This window comes from Patella vulgata, chromosome 5 (genome assembly GCF_932274485.2).
Source record: "Patella vulgata chromosome 5, xgPatVulg1.2, whole genome shotgun sequence".
Lineage (NCBI taxonomy): Eukaryota > Metazoa > Mollusca > Gastropoda > Patellidae > Patella > Patella vulgata.
Window position 1 is genome coordinate 57,814,286 of NC_065883.2, and position 17,389 is coordinate 57,831,674.

Below are 17,389 nucleotides of genomic sequence, written 5' to 3' on the forward strand. Positions count from 1 at the left end.
CGTATTACGTACAATTTACGTACCAAGAGTTGCCATTTGGTTGGGCATATTCATTTCAATTTCCCGAAATTCGAATTCAACCTTCATTATTGTGGAATGGTGATTTATTTAAACGGTTTCTAGAATTTGCAAGCTAACAATGCGATTTTTCGAACAATCAGGGGCCATAATCCAGGAAGTTACGTTCGGATATGTGCGATTATCAAAAGGAACCAAGATCTAAGTGTGTAACGGTGATATTATTATATTCACACGTTTTTTTTAATCGGATAAAAATTGTGACCTCTAAGTTATGTACAGTCAGGGGCCTTAATTCAGGAATTTACGATCCGATATGCGCAACTATCGAAAGCAACCAAGGTCTTTGGGTTATATACATGCATTTCAAGATTCATCAAAATCGGATCAAAATAATTTGCGTAGAGGGGCGACCATTTTTCTGGCAGTTTTCTTCTGATTTTCACAAAATTTGAACTCAACCAACATTACCGTGTAACGGTGATATATGCGAACAGTTTTTAAAATCAGATAATAATGGTGACCTCTAGAGGGACCACAAGCTAAAAACGCGATTTTTCGTACAATCAGGGGCCTTAATTCATAAAGGTGCGACCCGATATGCGCGAATATCGAAAGGAACCAAGATCTTTGGGTTATAAACATGTATTTCAAGTTTCATCAAAATCGGATTAAAATTGTGACCTTAAAGCGGAAATTGCAAATTTTTAAGTTATATTTTTAAAATTTATTAAAATAAAGCCTGAAAATAGATGGCATCCATAAACAGTCCTACCTTGTTAAAGAATAATCCTATTAATCCTATAATTCACTATTGCCAGCTGAGAAATTGGCAAAAATATCATTTTCCTCTTCATTTTCAAACGTTTGAATATCGCTACTCCAAGGTGGAGAATAGAAAACAAGGGAGGTAATTGTGTTATTATTTCCTGTGCACAAGACATAGAAATAATTACGTTTTGACTTTCTTAGAAAATTTGCAATTTCCGCTTTAATATACCATAATTTTGTCCCCCGCCTTTCGAAGAAAGCAGGTGACTATTAAAATGGGTTCGTCCGTCTGTCTGTCTGTTCGAACTTGGTATAGGTGTCTAATAGGCAAATGCCTTGATGGAGTTCGAAGATGAGCATTTCCTGCTTAGGGTAAGCAGAGATAAGCAATTTGATTGGTTGATGCTTTGGGATACGATAACTTTAGTTCTAATTAAGTGAGAGTAATGAAACTCGGTGTATAGTTTCATTACATCAATACCTTGACTAAGTTCGATAATGGGCATTTTCTGTCCAGGGTAAGAAGAGCGATAAGCAATTTGATTGGCCGAGACTTTGGAACACATTAACTCTCCTTCTAATTGAGCTAAAATGTTCAAACTTGGTGTAGGTGTTTCTGAGGTCAATGCCTTGATAGAGTGCGAAGATGAGCCTTTTCTGCTTAGAGTAAGTAGAGATAAGCAATTTGATTGGTTGATGCTTTAGGACACGATAACTTTAGTTCTAATTAAGTGAGAGTGATGAAACTTGGCGTATAGTTTCATTGCATCAATACCTTGACTAAGTTTGATGATGATATTTGTATGCTTAGGCTAAGGAGCAATAAGCATTTTGATTGGTCAAGAAGTTGGAACATAACAACTCTGCTTCTAATTGAGGAAGAATGTTTAAACTTGATGTAGATGTTCGTCTTGACTGAGTTCAATGATTAACATATCGAGCTAAAGCTAAGCAGAGATAAGCAATTTCCTTGGTTGATGCTTTGGGACAAGATAACTTTCATCCTATCTGATAGAGAGTGATAATCAGTTTGATTGCTCGATACTTTTAAAAAAAATAGATGTGCTATTAATTAATATGTGTCATCTATTTATTTGGGGATTTCGGCGGGGGACATCAGCCTCACTGTTGGCTTGTTTACACTGTAGCATACGAGGGGCGGCCATTTCGTCCGGCAGTTTTGGTCCGAATTTCGCGAAATTTGAACTCCATATCATAACGGTGTAGCGGTGATATATTCAAACGATTTTTATAAATCGGATAATAATTGTAAACTCTAAAGGGACCACAAGCTATAATTCAGGAAGGTATGGACCGTTATTATAAACAGGTATTTCAAGTTTCATCACAACCAGATGAAAATTGTGACCTGTACAGTGTCCACAAGCTACAAACGTGATTTTTCGTACAATCAGGGGCCATAATCCATGAAGTTTCGATTCGATACATGCCAATATCGAAAGCATCCGAGATAAACCTATATTTCAAGTTTCGTCAAAATTGGATAAGAATTGTGACTAATGTCCACAGACAATTATGGACGGACAGGGGTGGCGACAATATACGTCCACATGACAATGTGGGCGTTTAAAAATTTGGTGGTGGGGGGGGGGGCAGTGTTTTCTTGTGGCGTCTATATGAACCCGAATATAACTTTCAATTTCCTCAGCTACCAAAAAGCTCAAATCTACATGTTTCATAGAAACTAAATAATAAGTGTTTTATTTTAACAAGCGGTTGTCATGAAATATACGCCCACATATTACTAGAGATGGAGACCAGAGTACAAGCTAAAAACAGGGATACGCTAAACAATAAATCTTATACAAGAACCGATAGGAAAGCAAACATGGATAGGATAAACCAGCACGCGGCAGTTTTCATCAACCCTTCCTTGAAGTGTCAAATTTGACAATGAACCCCTCCCACGTGTATGGCGCTATTGCGTGTCGCATGTGCAGCTCAGTGGTTCTGTTGGGGCGATAAGTTCTATTTATCATATCACAACCTGCATAGGTATTTGCATTTCAATATCCTTTAATTTTTTTGAAATGTGATAAAAGAATTTGAACTCTAGAGGGTCCACAAGCTAAAAACACGATTGTTCGTACAATCAAGGGCCATAAACCAGGAAGTTATGCTCTGATATGCGCGAATGTCTAAAGAAACCAAGATCTTTGGGATATGAACATCAATACCCCAGAATTTTTCAAGTCCGGATAACCGTAATGAGGTGTGGAGCCGGTCGTAACGATAAACATTGGCGTTGACGTAGAGGAACCTTTTTGACAGTTAGAATACGATAAAGAGTAATCGGACACACCGCTGTCAGATAATTATCAAAGGCAGAAAATTTGAATTCGTGTAAAACCTATGAATAAACCAAGGTACAGTGTAGTAGAACGAACGATGACACTGGAGATATTTTCATGGTTTGTTAACAAAATGCATCTTAATTATGTGGACCTATGTTAAATAAAAATTCTTGTTTTTAATGTCGAACAATGTCGAATGAAACATAACGAGTTAGAGATTTAGCTACTTTAACCTAAGGTTTCCAACAATGCATAATGCAACATTAGACGGAGAGATATAACAAACTACCGAGAACAAATTGCAAAATAATTTCTTTCACTGGAATCTAGTAAAAGGATGTCTAAAGGACTCACAACTTAAATTGTCCGCTGCAACCCTGTAGAGTTTTTCATAATTAGCATAAATCCAAGATGGCCGACAATTGGACTTTCTAGGCTCCACATCTTGGAAACGGCTCGTTTTAGAGCATATAAATGATTTATCATTAGATACAAAAGTGATACCAACGAATCGAAAAAAAAATATCACGAAGTCAGCAGGTCATTATGTGACATAGCGTCACATTGACGTTATTTTGACGTCAAAACACTGCTTTTATACCGAATAAACGCGTCTGACGTGAGTTCTGAAGACTCAGAATAAGCGGATTATGATCTAGTTTGTTTTTGTGACACTGACTGATTGAACTGGAATCCAATCTGGTGATTGGCATGGGATTCTAAAAGACAATTCTACATGATTCCGGTTAAATATACATTATGCAATAGCTAAATCTGCCTATTGCAGGCCTTTATGTAGGTTTCACAATATATATAAATTATTAATTAGACCTTTATTTACATGACAAGCTCCACATCAACTCTGTAGACCCCCGGGTGACTTGGGGTGTTTTTAAACAGTTCTCCGTTGACAATTAAATCAATAAATGGCGGGAACCAAGCTGACGTTTATCGTTATTCACTACCGGAGACTTGGGATGAAAGGCCTACCAAGCGAGGACACCTTAGCCATTGAGAATGTTACTTGATAATCGAGAATATGTGGGTGGAGTTATCGTCTGTCAATCAAACGATCGGCAATTATCGTAGACGGTGCGGACACAGTTGATGCCTATTTCTAGTCAAAACTTCCAAAAGTGACAACTCCGTTCAGAATAAAGTAATTTGATTGAAATTGTCAAAATGTTCTTTTTTTATCATTTTTTTTTTTGAATTATTATAGCAAAAATGGCCAACTCTTTATTAAACTCTTAACTACTGCATCTTTAAGAAAACTGAGAAGACAGTTTCTAAATCAAAATCTTGTAGCAATATATGTCTTAGTTATGATCAATGAGCTAATTGTAATTAGAAAATACAGACTCAAACGGGTAGGGCATGTCTGATCTTTTTAGAACATATGGCACTATGGCTCTTATTAATGTTGCGAGTTCGATAGCCGTTATGACGTTTGTATACTAATAACACTGCATACAATAAAAACTTGACAATTACCCAAAGCTACAGAAAGGCGGGTGTTATCCAGCGAATGAATTCAGGCCATAATCATTTGTTTAAAATGGAAACGGACAATATTAGTATTTCGATTACAGCATTGTTTAAAGGAGCTAAATCGCTAACATTTGAGACCTAGAAATTGACAAAAGTGGGTCGCAACGCATAAAATACTGTAATATGAATGTATATATATTGATTTACATTCAATGGTTTCCGTTTTTACTCCAATTTCAAATCAGTTATGTTTGGCGAAATAACCCAGCAGTCTCGATCGAGTGCAAATTTCTAGCGTCTGGTTATTCCAGTCTACCTACGCCGTTTGATTTGTTGCAATGTGTCTAGCCTCGTCCCTCGAGTCTCTTGTTACAACTGGGGCTGAAGCGCATTATGGTACACGATTCGTGTACCAATGGTAAAATGTTTATTTTGTCTTAAATATTGGATATCAAAAGCCCATCTTTTTCCGGTAAGATCACAACATGAATGTTGATTTAATTTGACAAATAAATCGTGTTTACAATGTTGAAGATTTTGAATGATATTGAGTTAGAGACTTAGCTACTTTAAACGTTTTACCGTCAAAAATTCTCATCTGACGCCAGTGAGAGGTGAGACATTGTGTATAGTTTCATTACATCAATACGCATACGGACCAATACATTAACTTTGCATCGGCCCACCCAACAACAACCAAGGCAGGCATTGTGTCAGTACTGACAAGAAGAACCTACAATATTTGCACCAATGGTAAAATTGATGAAGAAATAAAGCACATTACTGAATTCCTAACCCAATACAAAAATTACCCGTTCGAATTTGTAAAGAAAGTTATTAGTAGTACAACTGAAAAATTGAATAAAACCCCCGATGTGACCGGTAAAGAAAACGCTTCAATCCATATCAATATTCCATTTATAGTGTACCAGATCCGATGCAGTTGAAAATACATGTACATAGGAGAAACACGCCGCCCGTTATCGGTAAGACTCAAAGAACATAATCCAGCAACCATACGTATGGAATCCAACAAATCTGCAGTAGCCGAACATATCAAAGAAAATCCTACCCATAACATATAATGGGATAACACCAATGTGCTGACAAAAAAAAAATCAAAGTATGGAAGAAGATACTGTGGGAAGCCTTAGAAATCCGAAGATATAAACCTAAAATGAATAAAGACAATGGTTGAGCTATTTCAAATGTATGCAATGACTTACTATCTTAATGCAGTTAGTGATGGGGCGCTCCCGTATAATTTAATAGTGGAACTATATTTTATTAATTAATCAGCGACATTGATAAGAAATGTAGAATGATTATGCATGGGGATATGCTTTGAGTTATATGTTGTAAGATTATGATCACAAGGAAGGAGGGCAGTGGGATCACCCTAATTAATTGTGCCTAATATATATATATATATATATATATATATATATATATATATATATATATATAAGAGCCAACATTGAGGCTGATGTCCCCCGCCGATATCCCAAAATAAAAAAAAAAATGATAAATTAATCGCACATTTTTTTTTTCAAAAGTGTCAAGCAATCAAACTGATTATCAACTATACACTAAGTTTTATTACTCTCTATCAGATAGAATCAAAGTGAACTTGTCCCAATGATATTGCTTAGCTCAGTTTAGCTCGGAATGTTAATCGTTGAACTCAGTCAAGGCATTCACCGAATGAACATTTACATCAAGTTTAAACATTCTACCTTAAAGATACAACATGGGAGATATTTATAGAGAGTTGGCCATTCTTGCTATAACAGTTCAAAAGTAGATGATGAAAGAAGAATATATTGAAAAATTCAGTCAAATTACTTTATTCTGACATAGTTATCATCGTTGTAATATTTGCCTAGAAATGGTAGCGAAATGTGTCTACACCTTCGCCGAACGTTTGATTGACAGGCGTTAACTCCACCTACATATCTCGATTATCAAGTAAAGTTTTCAATGGCATACAGAAACGATTTACAGCGGCCTCGCTAAGTACACTCTATCATTTAGCCTCGATCTAACTGACGTATTTTCATCAGGTTGCCCCTTATCTGATTTAATCAATTAGTGAAATCCTATTTAAATCCGAGCTGTAGCCGAGCCATCCGTGGGTCTACAGAGTTGATTTTGGTCTTGTTGTGTAAATAAAGATCTAATTTATAATTTCTATAACATCTGAAGCCTAAATTAAGACTTGCAATAATCAGATTTAGCTCTTGCATAATGCATGTTTAATTAAAAGCAAAGTTGTTACGTTCCAAAGTCTTGAGCAGTCAAATTGCTTATCGCTCATTAGCCTAAGCAGAAAATTCTCATCACTGAACTTAGTCAAGGTAATAAATTAATAAATCATCACTCTCAATTACAACCAAAGTTATCGTGTCTCAAAGCATCAACCAATCAGATAGCTTAGTTCTGTTTACAGTAAGCAGACAATGTTTATCATCGAAATCAAGGCATTCACGCCAAGTTTGAACATTCTACCTCAATTAGAAAGAGATTTATTGTGTTCCAAAGTCTCGACCAGTCAAATTTCTTATCGCTCTGCTTACCCTGAACAGAAAATGCTCATTATCGAACTTAGTCAAAGTATTGAAGTGATAAAACTTTACACCAAGTGCCCTCACTCTCACTTAATTAGAACTAAAGTTGTTATGTCCCAAAGCATCAACCAATGAAATTGCTTATCTTTGCTCACACTAAGCATAAAATGCTCATCCCCGAACTCCATCAAGGCATTGACCTAATAAACACCTACACCAAGTTTGAACGTTCTAGCTGAATTAGAATGAAGGAGAGTAATTGTGTTCCAAAATCTTGACCAATCAAATTGTTTATCGCTCTGCTTACCCTGTGCAGAGAATGCTCATTATCGAACTTCGTCAAGATATTGATGTAATGAAAACATACACCAAGGTTCATCACTCTCACTTAATTAGAACTAAAGTTATCGTGTCCCAAAGCACCAGCCAATTAAATTGCTTATCTCTGCTTACCCTAAACAGAAAATGCTCATCTACGGACGCCATGAAGGCATTGACCTAATACGTTTGAACATTCTATCCCAATTAGAAGGAGAGTCATTGTGTCCCAAAAAGTGTGACGGACAGACGGACGAGCCCATTTTAATAGTCCCCTGTTTTCTTCGAAAGGCGGGGGACAATTAGTTAAATTACCATATTATTAAGAAGACATGCTTAAAGACACTAACCAATTTATTTCTGCAGTAAAGGGGTATTGATTGTATGATTATTATTAAGCCTTGGTGGTGGCTTCGGTCTCCGTTTTAATCTGTTATGAATAAGAGAGATAGTGAAGTCATATTCAAAAGGAAATGGTTGTTGTTATAAGTCTAATGTTATTAATGTTGAAATGAAATGAAATGGGGTTTAACGTCCTACTGTTTTGCTCCGAACTGGGCTAATGAAGACGGGCATACGCCATACAGTGTGCTATGAGGGTAATTTTGCCCGGACAGCGGCACTACGGCCTACTCGCTTATATCGAATTCCAACTGTCAAGGGATCTTTTACGTGCACGCCAATGTGTACACGGGACCTCGGTTTTTCGTCTCATCCGAATGACTAGACATCTGTCCTTGTTATTATTGTTGAATTGTCTTACTCATGGATGTACTATAAATACAAGGTTGTTATTTATTATTGGTACAGAATCCGAGATGGCAAAAATTCGGGAACCATACAAGCCACGTTTAAAAAGGGACAGGTCCAAGAAAAAATAAAATAAGAACAGTATACCCGTATATTTCCCGTGTCAAAATATATCAAAAGTTTGGACAAACGAGTCTCACTGCAAGGGTAAAACAGCGTGCGAGAAATGTTCAGACTCGCACATCAGTAATATCTGCTCATCTGAAATATTAAAATGTGTCAATTGTGGCGGAAGTCACAAGTCGACTGACAAAAGTTGCACTAAATTCATTGAAATAAAAGAAATTCTCAGAATTCAATATACCAAGAACATTTCCTTCAGAGAAGCAAAATTAATTTTAATGTCCTCCAGGGACACAGGAGAAGCGAACGTTGAAAGGCAAAATATAATAGAGAGGTTCCGCAACCAGTACGAAGTACGAACTACGAAGTTTTTTTGTGCTGACGTCATCACTTCATGTGTTCTCATTGACATAAGCGACCTTCGGTTCGCCATTTTTCTACGAAGATTTCTAGAAAAGTTCGGGGTTAAAAAACGAGGTACGAAATCGTGATTTTCTCGCTGATTTGTGGATGAAATTCGTAATTTTACGGTATTATAGAAAGCCTGAACATTTACAGTTCAGTTAATGGTTGATAAGCCTCAAAGTGATCGGCAGTTGTTTTGATTTTTGACAAATTTTCAGGCTGTGAAATTTGGGTTTTTTTGACACTCGGCCACGAGGTCGAATCATCTCGAATTTGATAAGAACACATTGCAATGGACTTCTCTGAGACTAAAATTTAAATTAATTTGATATTTTTTATTAAACCAAACTAAATAGTGTTATTCCTTGCAGTGCCTAAGGCCCACCTATCAGGTCATTGACCAAGGCCCACACAAGTACGCGCCGAAGGCGCGCGAGCGTTCGAGGGGGATTTGGCCGCAAACCCATTTTCCAAGCATTTCAGACCAAACCAGAAGAAGGCAAACTTTTGATTTCCTGATACAATTAGATAACAGAATGACCTCCCCCTATCTTTTCTTTCTGATTTCACTTTTCTTTTTTCTTTCTCTTTTTTCTTTAGGCTTAGGCCCCCCCCCCCTTTTTAATGAGCTTAGGCCCACCTGTCACAGACTACAGTACAATTTAAATTAATTTTATAGTTTTTATTAAACCAAACTAAATAGTTTTATTCCTTGCAGTGCCAGACTGGTGGGCCCAAGGCCCACACAAGTACGTGCCGAAGGCGCGCGAGTATTCGAGGGGGGAATTTTTGAAAATTGACAACCGCAAACCCATTTTCCAAGCATTTCAGACCAAAGCAGAAGAAGGCAAACTTTTGATTTCCTGATACAATTAGATAACATAATCAGAATGACCTCCCCCTCTCCTTTCTTTCTAATTTCACTTTTCTTTTTTTTCTTTTTTCTTTATAGGCTTAGGCCCACTTTTTTTTAATGAGCTTAGGCCCATCTGTCACGGACAGGTGCATAGGTGGGCCCAGTCCGGCACTGATTCCTTGTTTCAGGGGAGCCACAGTGGCTAAGTGGGTAAGGATTTTCCGACGGTTTACCTTTGTCACTGGTAGGAATTCAATATAAGAGCAGGCCATAGTGCTGTTGCCCGGGCAAAATTTCCCTCATAGCACACGATATGGCATATGCTAGTCTTCGTTAGCCCAGTCAGAGCAGAACAATAGAATGTTAAACCCCATTTCATTTCATTTATTCCTTATTTCAGGTGAACCAAAATGATTGACGCCGAGGACAACAGTGTGAATGGTTCTGTGAATACTACACCTCTCCAATTCTCAATAAAGCATGATTGTACACTATTAAGAGAAGTGATAGCTTGTGGTATAAATCCCAACAAGGGCAAGTCAACAGCTGATCAGTGGAACCGGGTTGTATGCAACATCAACGAGTGTCTAAAACCGATCAAAAGGCATGTGTCACTACAGCAAACTAAGGAAAGGGCTATTTCGCTATGGAAAAATCATAAGCAGAAAGAAAACAAATCTCGTAAGGCATCTGGTGTTGACGAAAGTCATGATGAACTGATGGATTTATTGGAAAAGTGGTCACAGCTGATAACTGAAATGGAAAAAGAACACTGTAAGGAAAATAAAAAAATAAAGAGTGATAAGTCAGAGCTGGATAAAAAGGGCAACATTATTCGTGATGAAGCTATGAAAACTTTAAAGCGCCATGTGAACAAAGCTGAAAAGGACACTGAAGAAAATGGTTCTGACACAGAGAATGATGCTTCTCGCCCTGTGACCCCAACCTCATCAAAGAAGCGCAAGATTGATCTTGTGGAATACCTGTCTGAAAAAAACGCAAAGGACAGAGAATTACGTAGAGAAGAGTTGAAGATCGAAGAACAAAAATTGAAGATAAATGAAGAGGAAGTGAGAGCGCAGAAAGCAGAATCAGGGAATACTCGTATGATGCTGGAATTTTTGATGAAGAAATCTAACTAGAATCTCAGAACTGATAAAATTGACTAGTTATTGTATTCATATCAATTTTGTTTTCACTAGATTTGTATTCATGTTCGATTTCAATTTTGCGTTACTATGAAAATCAATGAAAACTAAAATGCGTTGGCTGAGAAAGTTCATCAGGATTTTCCGGCGTGGTTTCCCCCTTGTCAGTGGTGCAGGACGGAGGGCCCGACATGAACAGCTGTCTAGTCGTTCAGATGGGACAAAAACCAGGACCCGTGTATATATTGGCGTGCACGTAAAAGATCCCTTGGCAGTTGGAATTCGATATAAGAGTAGGTCATAGTGCCGCTGTCCGTGCAAAATTTCCACTCATAGCACACTGATTTCGTACCTCGTTTTTTAACCCCAAACTTTTCAGAAATCTTCGTAGAAAATCGACGAACTGAAAGCCACTTATGTCAATGAGAACACATGAAGTGAGTTTGTATATCTTGGTTCCTTTCGATAATGGCCCGTGTAGATGTTCATTAGGTGAACGTCTTTGCTGAATTCAATGATTAATATTTTATGAAACCGATTGTATAGTTTCGCTACATCAAATATTTTCTACTTGAACTAAGCATAGATAAGCAGTTTGATAAAAGACAAATGTTCAATTAATTGATATGTGTCATCTATTTATTTGGGGATTCAGCGGGGGACATAAGCCTCACTGTTTCATTTGAGAAAGTTCTTCACAGATTGTCAGTGTTTTATTTTTTATTTTCATATCATCATTTCAGTGACAATGTCTTATGGCAAATACAGGATTTTAAGTCCCTGGCGTGGATGGAATAAGCCCGTAAACTTAAAAAAGTCACTGGCGTGGATGGAATAAGCCCGTAAACTTTTTCCTGCTGCCATCAGACATTGTCACTGAAAAGATAATATGAAAAGAAAAAAAACTTTCTCAAAAATGAAACAGTTCGACTTATGTTCACCATTGATATCCCAAAATAAATAGATGGCACATATCAATTAATTGAATTGAAGTTTTGTCTTTTTATCAAACTGCTTTTCTATATTAAGTCAAAGCAGAAAATATATTACCATTCCACCATAATGGAAACTAAATGGTTGCTCTTTGTACGCAAATTGTGTAAACGAAGGTTGTGGATCCTCTAGAGGTCTCAATTTTTATCTGATGAAACTTAAAATATATGTTTATGTCCTGAAGATCTCCGTCCCTTTCAATATTTGTGCACTTCAGACCATAACTTTCTGCATTATGGCCCCTTATTGTACGAAAGTCGGTTTTATTTTTAACTTGTTCTCTATCCATCTCTTGCAAAATGTGGGCGTATTTTGCCTTGCAACTGCTGGTTAGTAACTATGACATTCGATGAACACAACAAAATCAGCAATTATATTCCATCTATGCCCTCTGGGCATTTCGGATTAATATTGCATATTCCCGGTTATCCAGCCAGAATATGCTTGAACACTCATGTTTAAAGAAAAACCAAAAAACTCATGAACCCTGACCTGTATCACGTGGCCGTAGTTGATGTCAGTCCGTGCAAACTCTGGTAAGTGTCTTTTTCTGTTATGATCTAGACTAGGATAGAGCTTGAATACTCTCTTCCACTTCTTGAGGTGATCCTCAGTTAGTACTATAAGTTTTATAATTCATATCTACTATTTTATTGTAGCTCATATTATCTATTTATATTCCGAGTCGTATCGCTGATTCGACTCTCATGGTTTATTGCTATTTTTAGCAACAAACAAAATACAAACTGTCGTTTCGTTGGTTCAACGAAATAATAATATGAGTGAATCTCCCGATCAGGATTTTACTGGCTTTACAGCCCAAGATTTAAGTATTGCTGAAAATATTTTGATTAATAACAATCAAGGTGATACAACCAAATTCGCTGATCTTTATTGCGACAAAGCAAAAAATTCGAAACCGGAAGTTAAAACTTCTCAGGTAAACAAACATGGCCGAAAAATTGGAAAAAGGAAAAGTTCGGAGAAAATTACTGCTCCATGTAAGAAACAATTAAACTTTGCTCGAACGGGTGCAAAACCTACTTGCACGGTCACTTCTGCAGCACTGAACCATGGTTCTGAATTTGCCGATGATTTTGCTCATTCGGCCGCTGTAACGAATACTAATAGTAATAGTAATAGGGCCACTTTCGAGGATACCACGAGCGGTGGTCACGTAAAATTATCGAACGAACAAATAAACAGAAACGAACTTGTTGATTTAAAGAATCAAATAGCTTTATTGACATCTATAGTTGATAAACAGTTACACAAGCCTACTAATGCTGATCTAGGCCATCACGTCAATGATTATAGAAATATAGAACAAAATGTTAGTTCTAACGATATTTATTCTAACAATAAAAATCATGAATATGAAAATTTTTACAATGAACCGGTAATCGATCTGGTTGATCCTCAAGAAATGTATGATGAGTTTCAAGAGGAAACACCTGATGTTCTTGAGGATGATTTTGATATCCCTAAGATATTTCAAGGGGATGATACTTTTGGTAATCCAGTATCAGATAGTCTTGTTAAATTGGTTTCTGTTGCCACCACTAAGAAGGTGGAGATTGGAAAAATGACATCCAAATATTCAATTCCTGAGAACTGTAAATGTTTGGTTCCACCACTAGTTGATGGAGACATTTGGAACATTTTGCCGAAGACGGCTCAATCTCAGGATTTATCGCTTCAAGATGTTCAAAAATTAATTAGTATTGGTATAGCCCCCCTTCTTACAATCTTGGCGTCCAAAGATCGAACTATCGATCAAAATAGTAAAATTGCAGTGATCGACTCAGTCGTGATTTTGGGAAACTCTTTGAATGAGATTTCGTTGAGACGTAGACATCTTATGAAACCCTTTCTCAGTAAGAGATACCATCCTCTTTGTTCTTCTTCTCGACCTATCTCAGGTACTCTATTTGGTCCAGACATTGCCACCAGGATTAAAGAAATAGACCAATCTGCCAAATTATATACTCCAATGAACTCGAACTATAATAATAAAAGATCTAATAATTATTCATATGGCAGGTCATGGTATAAAAAGCCTTTTTTAGGTGGAGGCCAGAGGAGGTATCAACCTCCAGATCGGAGGGGAGGTTACCAGAATTTACAGTACAGGGGCAGGTATTACAGCACACGAGGCAGAGCCAGAGGCCGTTATACAAAGAACCAATAGATTGTGTAAGTAAGAATTTGGGCAACAAGAAGTTTATAGCGGGACAATTATCTAAATTTTCTCATAATTGGCAGTATCTCACAACTGATAGTTGGATTATCGATACAATTAGTAATGGATATACAATTGAGTTTAATTCATTACCTGTCCAGTGGTCTTGGCCCAATTCGCCTTGTCTTTCAGTGACAGAGGTTGATATTATTGATCAGGAGGTTGCAAAACTTCTTGACAAAGGTGCAATTGAACCAACCAATCCTTTTCCGGATCAATTTATTTCTAATTTATTTTTAGTACCTAAAAAGAATGGGTCATTAAGGCCCGTAATCAATCTAAAAAAGTTAAACAATTTTGTATCTTATGAACACTTTAAGCAGGAAACTTTGGCTGTTGCTCTGAAGTCTATTACAAAGAATAGTTTTTTAACCTCGATAGACCTTTGTGATGCTTATTTTTCTATTGGAATTAATCCTAGTGATAGGAAATATTTATGCTTTGTTTGGCATGATGTCATTTATCATTTCACATGCTTACCGTTTGGAATTTCGTCAGCGCCTCGGGTGTTCACAAAAGTCCTTAAGCCTATTTTCTCATTTTTAAGGAAGCAGTCAATTATATGCTTTTATTTTATAGATGATTCACTTTTTTCATCTACAACCATTGAAGAGTCAAATTCTAACACATATAAAGCTATTGATTTGTTTCATAATCTTGGTTTTGTAGTTAATCTGGAGAAATCACACTTAAAACCTTCGAAAGAATTGGTTTTTCTTGGTTTTATTATCAACACAGAATATTATAATGTTTTTATGACTCCTGATAAATTAGATAAGATTGTATTATTAGCTAGGAATTTATTAGCTTCTGTTTTTACTATACGAGATTTAGCTTCATTCATAGGCCTTTGCTCATTTAGTAGAACTGCAATCCAGCCTGCTCCACTTTATATCCATTATTTAGATAAAGGTAAAACAAGACTGCTTTCACAATCTGGTCTTAACTATGATGCTATTGCGGTTCTAGATTTTAAGATGATCGATGAGCTTCATTGGTGGATTCATGAAGCCTATTTGTTCAATGGTAATCATATTCAACCCCCTCCAGTGGATGAGATTTTAACCACTGATGCGTCTGAAATGGGATGGGGAGCTCATTTTAGGAATTTCCAAACAAATTCCGTATGGCTCCCATGCGAACAAGCAAATCATATAAATTTTTTAGAGCTATTAGCAGTTTTCAAAGCTTTAAAAAATCTTTGTTCAAAATTTCGTGATATCCATATATGTATTCAATCTGACAATTCTGTTGCTATTGCTTATATCAACAATATGGGAGGTGCAATTGATTCATTACATGAATTGTCTAAATCTATTTGGTTATGGTGTTATAAGAAGAGTATATACTTATCTGCTAAGCACATTCAGGGTAAATTTAATTTAGAGGCTGACTTCTTATCAAGAAATTTTTCAAACTCCACAGAGTGGATGCTCCATGAGAATACATTCAATAAGATTTGTAATTATTTTGGTACACCAGATATAGATTTATTTGCATCCTCATTAAATTATCAGATTGAATCTTATGTTTCTTGGTACCCAGATCCATATTGTTTAGCTTGTGATGCTTTCACTATTTCTTGGAATAATTATTATCCATATATTTTTGCTCCTTTCAGTCTTATACCTCGAATACTCAACAAGCTAGTTTTGGACAAGGTAGCAATGGCTATAATGGTTGTTCCAGCATGGTCAACCCAGGTATGGTATCCTTTGCTGTTAAGTCTTTTAGTGGATTACCCACTTCTTTTGCCCAAACGGAGAGATCTGTTGAGGTTGGTCCACAGCGGTGCGTTGCACCCCTTGAAAGGCAATTCCCTCAGGTTGACCGTTTGTCTTGTATCAGGGCAAACATTCAGAGTCGAGGCATTTCAAAAGAGTCTGCAGAACTCATCCTTAATTCATGGCGACCAAAAACAAACAAGCAATATCAATTGGCTTGGAATAGATGGAATCTTTGGTGTGTGCAAGGGAAAGTCAATCCCTTATTTCCATCTATAGAAAATTTGTTGAATTTTCTTGGGTTTTTGCACAAATCAAATTTTTCATATAGTGTCATAAATGCAACTCGCTCTAGCATTGTCCAGACATTGCTTACTCTTGGGAATTCTCACTTGAGGGACCACCCTTTATTTACTCGGTTCATGAAAGGTGTTTTTGTCCATAAACCACCTAAACCTCGTTATTTGGCAACATGGGATGTATCCATCTTGTTGCATTATCTAAGTTCATTGTATCCGTTGGATACATTATCTTTACGTATGCTTACGATTAAAGCAGTTTCTCTATTGTCTTTGTCAACTGCTCAACGATGTCAAACGCTAGCATCTTTCTCTTTAGATTCTGTGAAAGATTCTGGAACAGCTATGTGTCTGTCGGCAACGGGTGTCTTGAAGACATCACGCCCATCTCAACCGCTATATACTGTCAACATTAATAATTATAAGAAATTATCTATTTGCCCTTGTTATACACTACGCACATATATTTCAGCTACCCAGAGTAAGCGTAAATCACAGAATTTATTTATTTCTTTTTTCCACAAAAAAGCAGTTTGTGCTGCTACTATAGCCGGATGGATTAAAGAAGCTTTGATTTCATCTGGTATTAATACAGATATATTTAAACCACACTCTGTAAGAGGTGCTTCATCATCTGCCGCTAATTTAGCAGGACTCTCTATTTCAGAAATATTGAAGACAGCAGACTGGAAGTCGGAGAAGACTTTTGCTGCTTATTATAAAAGAGATATTTTGCCTTCTTTTTCAGATATTGTGTTAAATAAAATGTAAACATGTTTTCCATTTGTTGTTGTCAACCTCTTTAAATTATGCAATATTAATCCGAAATGCCCAGAGGGCATAGATGGAATATAATTCTACTCTCAGCCGAGCGCCCGAAGGGCGCGAAGGATGAGAGAAATTATATGAATATATAGCCCGAGGGCTTGAGGATTAATCTTCCCTCCCTAAGTCCCTCCCAGGTTATATGTTCATATAATTTTTTGGTTGACAACATGCTTGACTTTAAAAAGACACTTACCAGAGTTTGCACGGACTGACATCAACTACGGCCACGTGATACAGGTCAGGGTTCATGAGTTTTTTGGTTTTTCTTTAAACATGAGTGTTCAAGCATATTCTGGCTGGATAACCGGGAATATGCAATATTAATCCTCAAGCCCTCGGGCTATATATTCATATAATTTCTCTCATCCTTCGCGCCCTTCGGGCGCTCGGCTGAGAGTAGAATAAGCAAGCGTTCAAAATTGACTAGTTATTGTATTCATATCAATTTATATTCACTATTACTGTATTCATTTTAGATTTCAATTTTCGGTTACTATGACAATCAGTGAACTCTTAAAAGTCAGCAGTAAGTAAGCTTCAA

The 17,389-nt window shown here is 36.8% G+C and overlaps 1 long non-coding RNA gene across 5 annotated transcripts; it reads left to right on the forward strand.

Moving 5' to 3' along the window:
• Positions 1-12,136: 12,136 nt before the first annotated feature.
• On the forward strand, positions 12,137-16,798 carry LOC126827596 (uncharacterized). Of its 5 annotated transcripts, none has more exons than XR_007682745.2 (4): positions 12,137-12,291; positions 13,799-13,951; positions 15,619-15,700; positions 16,688-16,798. It is a non-coding gene; the product is annotated as an uncharacterized LOC126827596 (long non-coding RNA). The 5 variants fall into 5 exon arrangements; XR_007682749.2 differs by lacking the exon at positions 12,137-12,291 and adding an exon at positions 12,306-12,368; XR_007682750.2 differs by lacking the exon at positions 12,137-12,291 and adding an exon at positions 12,339-12,358.
• Positions 16,799-17,389: the final 591 nt, after the last annotated feature.